Source organism: Pteropus medius, unplaced genomic scaffold (assembly GCF_902729225.1).
Source record: "Pteropus medius unplaced genomic scaffold, Ma_sr-lr_union100, whole genome shotgun sequence".
NCBI classification, from domain to species: Eukaryota; Metazoa; Chordata; class Mammalia; order Chiroptera; family Pteropodidae; genus Pteropus; species Pteropus medius.
Genome location: NW_024349802.1, coordinates 7426764 through 7436520, shown reverse-complemented (window position 1 = coordinate 7436520; position 9757 = coordinate 7426764). Strand labels below are relative to the sequence as shown.

Genomic DNA, 9757 nt, shown 5'->3' with positions numbered 1-9757 from the left:
AGTGACCACATTTTTAACCCCCCACAGGAGTAAGCTCTGCCCAAGGAGACAGAGCTTACATAACCATGTTCATCTTTGCATATTCTATTCCAGTCCTCATTTACTTGCATACATAACAGTCATACTGTATACTTTTCCATAATTTGCTTTTTTGAACAGCTAAATTACAAATTAGGGGTGGGGAGATGGGACAGGGCTTTCCATGCAGATAAAACAATGTGAATCTCAAATGGTGGTTCTCAACGGGAGGCGATTTTCTCTCCCAAGGGAACGTTAAGCAATATCTGGAGACATTTTTAAGCGTCACGACTGAGGAGGTGATGCCACCGAGTAGAGGCCAGGGAGGCCTGCTAAACATCCTCCGATACGCAGGCGAGCCCCTCACCACAAAGAACTGCCTCGAAATGCAAATAGTGCCCAGGCTGAAAACCTGTTTTCTAGGTGCAGACACTGGAAAGTAGATAATTATTTGAGTAATGGTAAGTAGCCCAATTTGACTTGAATATAGGATATATGCAGGGAAATCAGTGGAGGAAAATAAGAAGTTAATTTAGGGGGAAAAAAAATCCAAAGAGTCCAGATTTCATTCAGTGGGCAATGGAGAATCATGAAAAAAATTCTAGCAACAGAGATGGAGAACCCAACGGCTGACTCTTAAGGTCTTTGGCTCGATTGACTAGTCAACACCATTTACTAAGACATGGCACACAGGAGGAGGGGCGTTAGGGAGAAGGTGTTCAGGTGTGGACACTGTGAGCGCTCCTGGGAACAGAGCACCAAGGGGCACTGCTGCAATGGCAGGGGGATGTGTGCTGGGACCCAGGAGAGAGATCCCGCTTGAGGACCAGCTAGGTGGAGACACACTGAAGCTGCCACAGTGGGTGCTATGGGAGGTACTGAATGTGTAGAGAGGGGCATGGAGGACACCCGGACGAGGACCCTTCAAGGGCAGAAGACTGATCACAGAGCCCGGCAAGAACAGTGCCACAGAGGCCAAGGTTATAGTGAGTCCTCAGGATGGGGTGAGGCAAGTCAAAAGTTGCAAGGTGGCAAAGAGGAGGAGAGCTGGGAGGATGTCATCTGTGCCTTCCACAGGGCGGAGCTGGGATTTCAACTTGGGTCTGCTGGCCACAGTCCCAGAGCTCTTCCCACTGGCCACATCACACTGCCTTGGGCCATGCGAATCCATGAATGGCCCTCTTGTTGGAGCTGCACCACTGCAGACACAGAATGATGATCCACAGTTACTAAAATAGAAGATTTCTTTCTCCTTCCAACATGAGCTGCAGGCCCTCTGGGGGTTGCAGTGACTGCTTCTGCAGCAGAGTTTTTATGTTAAACAAATAAATACTGCTTACCTCCTCCAGTGAAGTCCTCGGTGGTGCCACCTCAGTGGTGAGCTCAGCCGGTGGCCGAGGGCTGCTAGAAGCCTGATTTCATGAGCTGCAGATGGCAAATAAACATTGGAAGGGATGCTCAGCCTCTCTCGTGATTAGGGTATTGCAAGTTGAAACATGCACAAAACATCATCCTTTCTCTAACAGATGGATAAAAATGAAAAAGCTTGATAACACCCCACAATAGCAGGGATGTGTCGAGTGGACACGTATCCGCTATAAGCAGAAGGTAAATAGTGCAGGGTACAATCTTCTGAGTGGTCATCTCCTGTCAAAAATATAAATGCACTCACCCTTTGCTCTAGCAATTCCACTTTCAGGCTAGAGACTATTCATTGCAACCTATAAAGTTAAAAATTTAGAGATAAATTAAATGTTCATCAATAGAGTACGATTTAACTGCACTGTGGTATATCCACACTGTTGTATGTAGCCATTGAGGAGGAGGAGGCAGGTCTCCATGTTGATATGGGGGGAAAAAAGGTGGGGGCAGGATTTATTTTGAAGTGCAAAGAACAAAGTGAAGTTGTGAGACAATGTGTACAGTATGACTCATTCTCGTTTCTATGTTAATGTATGTTTGTGTGCCCGAAGAAATGCATGTGAGAAGATACACACCAACTGGTCAATCGTGGTTACTCCTCAAGAGGACCGTGGGGGACAGAAAGGAAAGGAGGGTAACACTCTTAACTTCACATACTTACGTGCTATTTGCATTTTTACAACCAGGCTGTGTCACTTTTAGGATTTAATGCCTGGAAGATGGCATTCCAACTTGTCTAGGGGAGAAACATCGCAGCCTGCTCACCTTCCCCAAGGCCGCCAGCTCAGGACTGGTAACCATGGCTCCATGGTTGAGCTGGTCCTCAAGCGCCAGCTCAGGACTGGTAACCAGAGACTCCATGAGGACACACTGTAGGGCTGCTCCCAGGACCCAGCTATCATTCCCATTATTGTCCCTGATAAATTAAGGGCAAGTCAACCTTTGGCAGTCTAGAGCTGCTCACAGCCACCTAGGAACAGGTGGTCTTGCTTCTCTCACTCCCATCTGCCTGCCCAGGTGAGGAAGGGAACAGTCTCAGGAGCTGCGTTTCTGGAGGCAGGAGAGGCTAATAAGAGGGAAGTGACTTCCGGGGCATGTCTTTTCCTATAGGAAACAGCACGGGGATGGGAATTTGGCCTGGGGGCACACCCACGCTTAACAGAACCCGCTTCTGTTAAGGCTGACCGTCAGCCTCATTCTTGGGGCTCAGTCTGGCCCTGGGACTGGCAAAGCTAGGGGCATTCCAGGCTCTGAACCCTGAAGCTCAGGTTCACTGCTCCCAGTTCTATCCCACATGGCTTAAGACTCATACTGAAAAAACATAACCAAAGATTTTTGAGCACTTACTCTGTACCAGGCACTCTTCTGAGTCCTTGCTACCAAGTGTGGTCTGAGGACCAGCAGTGTCAGCATCACCTGGGAGATCGTTAGACATGCAGACTCTCAGGCCACATAACAGGACCCAGGTGATTTATGTGACATTAAAACTTGAGAAGCACTGTCCTTAGTACTTGGATCTGTTAACTTGGTTAATTCCTCAACAACCCTCTGAGGCCTATTATCACTCCCATTGTGCATATTAAGGTTAAGTAACTCGTCTTACTTAGGTCACTCAGCTAGTAATTTCTATAGGTAGGATTCTGCCAGCAGAGCCCACACTACCAGCCAGCACAGCACAATGCTGACTGTGTAAAGAGCAAGGAGAAGAGCTTTTAACTTCATGTCTAGCCAAATGGCAGAGAGTTTAGGACACTAGTGAGGAATCAAGTCAACTTCACCAAGATCGTCCTGATAAAAAAAACCATGTCTTTCCAAATTACAGAACTGGAGAACAGAGTAGTGGTCCCCAAGGAGGGCTAGGGATAGAGTTGGGGGGAGTGGAGGGTGGGGGTCACTGTGATGACGGAGCTGCTCCATTCCCCGATCATGGCATTGACTATATCCTGGCTGTGATATTTTACTATGGTTTTGCAAGACGTTATCACTAGGAGAAGCGAGGTTCAGCTCTCAGGGGATCTCTCTAGATTGTTTCTCGCAACTGCATGTGGATCTCAAAAGGTTTTTAATTAAAAAAAAAAGCCTTCTTCATAGCTAAAAATTTCCAAACTCAGGACCCGACTGAATAAGCCAAAGTTAAATTTCATGCATATGAACCAAAAGTGTGTTCCAATTAAAGGCTGGGGAGTGAGGGGAGGTGACCAGTACCAAATGCAGCTATATACCAAAACCACTTGTGCTTCAACACTTAATTCTCCTTAGTTCCAGAATCCTGGCTTCACACACACTCACACACACACACACACACACATGCATGCCTCCCACAAACACAGTCTGTGAGTCATTTAGAAGGAAATAGCCTAATAAAGCAGCATTGAAGGAAAAGAACAAAACACGAGGGCTCCAAAGTGGGGAAACCATTCCTGGCTTGCAGCAAGAGAAGAGCATCCTTCTGGCCGGAGTTGCCTTCAAAGAGCAAATAGCCAAACCAGCATCCTGCGCTTCACAGAATGCCTCAGGAAGGGGTTACCTGGTTGTGACAGCCCAGATACAGTAACGTCAGTTAACAGCCTACAAAAACACACGGCCAATGGTGAACCCCAAAGCTCGTGCGTGAGTGCGTGTGTGTGTGTGTGTGTGTGTGTGTTTGCGCGAGCACATGATGTGTGTTGCATATCTCATACTTCTGACTGAAGCCAGTGGTTGGTTCGAGTCACCTGAATTAGGTGTTTTGTAAGACTGGAAGGTTCTGAAGTGAAGACAGGGCTTCCCTGGAGGTTGGTTCATCAGGCTAACGCATTCCTCCAGCCAGCTGTCTCCCACGGTGGCCTGCTTGTGGCACAAGCCACAGGTAGGTAGGTGTTGCTGACACTCCTCCCTAGGACACACACGGTCAGCAGCTCTTCATTCAGAGCATAGTAGGGCCTGCTGGCCCATAGGGAACTCTAAAATGAGAATCGAGGGAGCCCACATGGGGACTCCCCACCTCCCATCCTTGCACACCTGTTTGTGATGGATGTTTTTTAGGATGACCTAAAAGCCAGCACCGGGATTGTCACAGACATCTCCATACAGAAACCCAAGTGTGAGATCCCAGGAAGCCACCACTTGGCTCTCACGCTGTGTGGCAACCGAAACAACAGGTCTTTGTGTGGGTGGTCATTCCCTAGGCAGCCGGGAGGCTAGTATCAGCCTATCTTCTTTCCACACTTTCTCTATTTACATGTCTCCTTTTTCTTCAGATCTCCTTGGAAGATGTTGTTTAACTAAAGATTTTATTAATTCCATCCCCATCACTGGAAACATCCAAAAGACCGATCAATACACTCCCGATAAGACCCGCCACAGCCACCATGTAGTCTTAATGGCTCAATGGCCTGACGCCAGCCCTCCACGAACACATGCCACCAGCACGAGGCGCTGTGCAGCTTCTGTCCTGCATCACTTGTCCTGATCCAGAGCGCTCCACTCCCCAGTCTGTTTCTAATCCTTCCAGCATAGGACCTCCTGCCTTGTCTTCTTGCTTACTCTCTTGTTGCAATCCACTTGCATGTAAATGCAGAGGACAGGGATTTCAATCTGGTCTGTTCATCACTCTTCTCAGCACGTGACCCCTGGGAAATAGTATCTATTCAATCAACAGGTCTTAGAAGACTAATAGTCTAAGACTGAGTCTCAGAACTGAGGCCCCGTCCTGCGTTTCTCGCTTGTAGCTTTACTCTTGGACCATAACTCGTATGACCCATTGGCCATTCTGGAGAAATTCCTCTTTCTTCAGAGCCTTAGGCCCTCATCTCTTCTCAGGGGATACCCTCTCAATGTTCACCCTAGTTTACACAGCAGGAACAGATATTCGGCCCGGGGCTAGGTTCAAAGAAGCTGAAGCAGGTCTGAAAGTCGTCCCTCTCGAAGGCCTGGGTGAAAAACAAGTTGCTAAAGACTAGGAGGGATGGCCAGGCATGAAGCCCTAGTGCTAAGAGTGGTGGGGAGTGCCTGAGTGAGAAATTTAAGGCTTAAACTTTCTGGAAAGGGCACCAACCTAGAGAAAGACCAAAACTCAGAGCTACACGCCCAGTATCCACAGAGCCCAAGGCTAGGTGAAATCATATTCCAACACTATTCTTTGTATACAAAGGACAAGGAAGCTGACTGGTGGTTTTCTTTATCCCACAGCTCATGCCTTAATTATGGCTGCCATGTGCCATAAAAACATGAAAGAGTTTGCATTTCACAAACATTTGACTTTCACAAGTCTTACTTTCCCACAGAGAGCCCTGCTCTGTCAGCAATCTGAGAAATATCTTTGATCAAACCTGGGTCTCGGCTTGGTCTCTAGAGTGGAAGAGTAAACCGAAAGGAAAATTTTGGATGTTGGCTCCAAACTTTAACTAGTGCTGATCACCTGCTCACACAATGTCTCTTTGCTTAGAACTGAATAGTGATGGAAATAAATAACAGAAGTGGCCAATAGAAGAAAAGTAGCTGGTCTCGGTATCACTCTTGCAATACTCACCCTCTGGAAAGGGCATCTGCCACCACAGTGAGTCTACATGCCCACGGAGGAGGGGTTACGCTGGCCCTCTGCAAGGATGGAGTATGGACGGGAACGTTGCTGACCCTTTCCTAGGGCTACTGTTACAAAGTCCCACAAACTGGGGGTCTTGAACAACAGAAATTTACTGTCTTACTATTCTAGAGGCTGGAAGTCTGAAATCAAGGTGTCAACAAGACCATGTTGCCTCTTAAATCCGTTGGAAAATCCTCCCCTGCCTCGTGCTAATTTCTGGTGGTTCGCTGGTCAGGGCAATCTTTGGCACTCCTTGGCTTGCAGCTACCTAACTCCAATCTCTGTCTTTGTCATCATGTGGCTTTCTCCCCAGGTGTCTCCATGTCTCTTCTGTTCTAGGGGCCCACTCTACTCCAGTATAACCCCATCTTAATTTAACTAACGATGTCTGCAATGACCCCATTTCCAAATAAGGTCGCATTCTGAGGTGCTGGATTTCAACATATCTCTTTGGGAGGGGACACAATACAACCCATAACAGAAAGGGGGTAGTTCTCAGAACTAGAAGAAGATGGTGGCCCAGGGGTTCCAGAACTGGCAAGGCTCAGTGTGCTGGGAACATGGCAGGAAGACAGCAGACCTCTAAGAGAAACAGCTACGTGGGGAGGCACGACCCAGGACCCAGCACTCTGAGCCTTAGCAGCAATCTGACGCCCAAGCTGGACGCCTAAGCACAACACTAACCAATCCAGAGCTCGTAGGCCTACACAAGGTGGCCAGTGTAGGCTGTGGAGCAGCACACCTTCCCTGTGAATACTGGCCAGTGCAGTTCTAAAAGCTTTCACAGCCCGGGCTAAGGCGCAGACAGGGCAGGAGCCCCAATGTGAGCAAATTCCCCAACGCCAGTCTCCAGCTTTAAAGTCAAGATTATTTTGATTCCGAAAAACTCCTGTATACACAGTTCTTAAACCCAGCTAACACAGTGGTTGCCAATTTAGAGTAAATTTGCAAATTTATAGGCTATATGCATATTCCTTCACCTGTACTCACACTCATTTCCATGCACTGCATAAAGACCAGCCCTCAGGAGACAGAAGACATGTGTTGACGTGGCAAACAGGGTCAAAAATGACAGAAAGAGGCCAAACGTGGATGTTGGTAGGGAATAACGATGAACCTGGAGAAAACGGCGTTGGTCCATATCCCCTCTCCTCTGAATCCTTGCAAAAATAAAAAAGAATATTAATAAAATAAAACTCCAAATCCGATTCCGGAGCAATAATAGAATACGCGAGCCAAACTTCACAGCCGTGGGAAGGGGGTATGAGACTGAGCAATCTGTGGACAGCATTTCTCGGCTGGAATTCTTGAAAGCGTGTAGTGCTCAGGCCAAAATGCTCTGGAAACCAGTCCTGAGGAAAATGCAAACTTTATGAATTGCACATGTAGCCCCAAAGCCAGCTCCGCAGCTCTGAATGAAAAGGTTTGCACAGAAATCTGTCCCCACACTGAAGACCACCAGGTCTGATGCAGAGCATACCACAGGTCCCAGAGAGGACAGGGAACTCACTCAGCCTGGTGGGATTTTCTTGGCAAACTCCGAAAAACACGGAGACTTAGGCTAGAATTAGACATGAGAAAGGGCCCCCTTCCCTTTGCTTGAGGGGACATGCCAGGAGGAGGAGTACCCATGGGTCTAAATGAATCCTTCTCCAGATACTTAACCTCTTTGTTCCTTCTTTTCCCATTTGTAGACGGGGATCATAACAGAACTTATCTGGCAGGGTAGTGAGGGTGATATGAGTTAATATATGTGAAGCTCTTATAAAGTGCCTGGCCCACCGGAACAGCCAAGGGAAGTGCTCACCTGCAACGAGCACTCCAGCAAAGCTTCAGAATCTCTCCCCTAAGCTGCATCTCTTCCAGCACTTCGCCTAAATTTTCGTTTTTTTACTTTATAGATCTCAGATTCCCTTTCCCACTCTGTCTCCCAACAACCTATTCTCAACCTGGAGAGCTTCCCACTCACTGTCATAGGATCTAAGGACAGGAAGGGCCCTCCTCGGTCCCTCAGCTTCCGCCTCTGCCCCAAGGCAGAGCTCTGTTCACACCGACTCCGACAGATGGTTGTCGTTTCCAGACAGGAAATATTTATCGAGCATCCACTCTGGGCCAAGCCCTGTGCTCAGCGCTGCTAGGAACACACGCAGGAGCAGGGCAGCCTGAGCTCCTGCAGTCTGTGCAGGACAACTGGAAACGCAGACAGGATCAGATGCTGCAGTCTTAAGGCAGAATGTCTTCTCTGGGTAATCTCAGCTTTTACCATTATGGCCTTCAACTGATTGAACGAGGCCCACCCATATCATCAAGAATAACCACCCTTTACTCAAAGTCAACCTATTATAGATGTTAACATCTAGATTAGTGTCTGATTAAATAATGGCTACTGTAGCACAGCCAAGTTGACCCTCACACACGGGTTCATTTGTCTTTGCTCTCCCCACTTCACGCCTGGCTTTTCCTCCTGACCGCCAATTCTGTGACCCACAGCATCTTCAATTCCACCATGAGATGCAGAGAAAATACCTTTCCATTAACTTCTTCACCAGCTCCCACAACTGCATCCTTATAATAAATCTTTCATTCCATTTTACTTCGAATGTTGGGACTTTGTACTTTGTCTTCTCATCCAATTTATTCAATTTATGTGCTCTTGGGTGCCATCCACGGGGAGGTGCCACACCTCAGAACTTGACTCAGAAGACATCTAGGAGGATGTCAGGAAGAGTGTCATGTAACGGTGCCTTGCTGGTACCATTCCACTATGACACTGCCTGAAAAGATGCCAGGCGAAGATGCTGGCCACTAGGCACTTCTGGCTGCGGGATGCTGACAGGAACTAAGAGCTCAAAAAGCCAACCTCTGCAGGGGCTGAGTCCTGGAGAAAGTGCACTCTTCAAGAGCCTGGCAAGTGAGACACACTGGAACCAGGAATAGGAAATCTCTTCCTCCTCCTGGTCCCTTCAGGGTTCTCTAGTGATCGGACTTAACATTATATCAGCTGGCAAAGAAAAAACCTTTGCAAAGCCCATGCCCACTTCCATTCTGACAGAGCCAGCAAAAAAAGGTGAATTTGCAGCTGAGCAGCAATACGTGTGACAAGTAGCATGGTCCACTCCTATGGCCACTCAATTTCCATATGCACGTTTTACACAAATTCGAACTTCTGTGTAATAATGAAACAGTGCTGTTTCCACCTAGTAAGATACAGCTATCCTTCTAAGAATTTCCACACTATACCAAATGAAGAGACACACAGTCCTAAGTCACTGTATCTACCACCATAGCTGTTAATTACTCCTCAAATCCATCACAGGCCCACTGAATAATCTATTACCTAAAGATGAAATTGTAAAGTTAACTTTCAGCAATGTACAGAAAAGAAAAATGAAATGAAGGGAGATGAAATCAGCATTAACAAATAGGCACGTACATAAAATAAATGAGATAAATATGCAAAGCTAGTACAGTCTTCTCTGATGTGATTGGTCTCGAGGAAGTAATTGAGATCTATAGCTGCTTTGCTCCACTAACGACTCCATGCTCCCCCGTGCTCAGTCAGGACGCAGCTGGCTGGGTTCTTTACCTGGTGAAGTGACTGAAACCTTAATTCCTAAAGAGTCTGAATCCTTGGTTGCCTGCCAGTATTTTGGTTGCCATAGTTTTGGAGAGGCCTCCACTACTGAGCATAGAAGTACTAAGAGGCACCTCTTAGTACTAAGAGGTACTAAGAGAATCCCCTGGAGTCCAGAA

General features: G+C 47.3%; 1 long non-coding RNA gene across 1 annotated transcript; it reads right to left on the bottom strand.

Annotated features, from left to right (window-relative positions):
- Positions 1–1131: 1131 nt before the first annotated feature.
- Positions 1132–7160, bottom strand: LOC120581151 (uncharacterized). Its single transcript, XR_005647164.1, has 3 exons — positions 6995–7160; positions 1359–1443; positions 1132–1217 (listed from the first exon to the last, which is right to left on the bottom strand). It is a non-coding gene; the product is annotated as an uncharacterized LOC120581151 (long non-coding RNA).
- Between the last annotated feature and the right edge of the window lie 2597 nt (positions 7161–9757).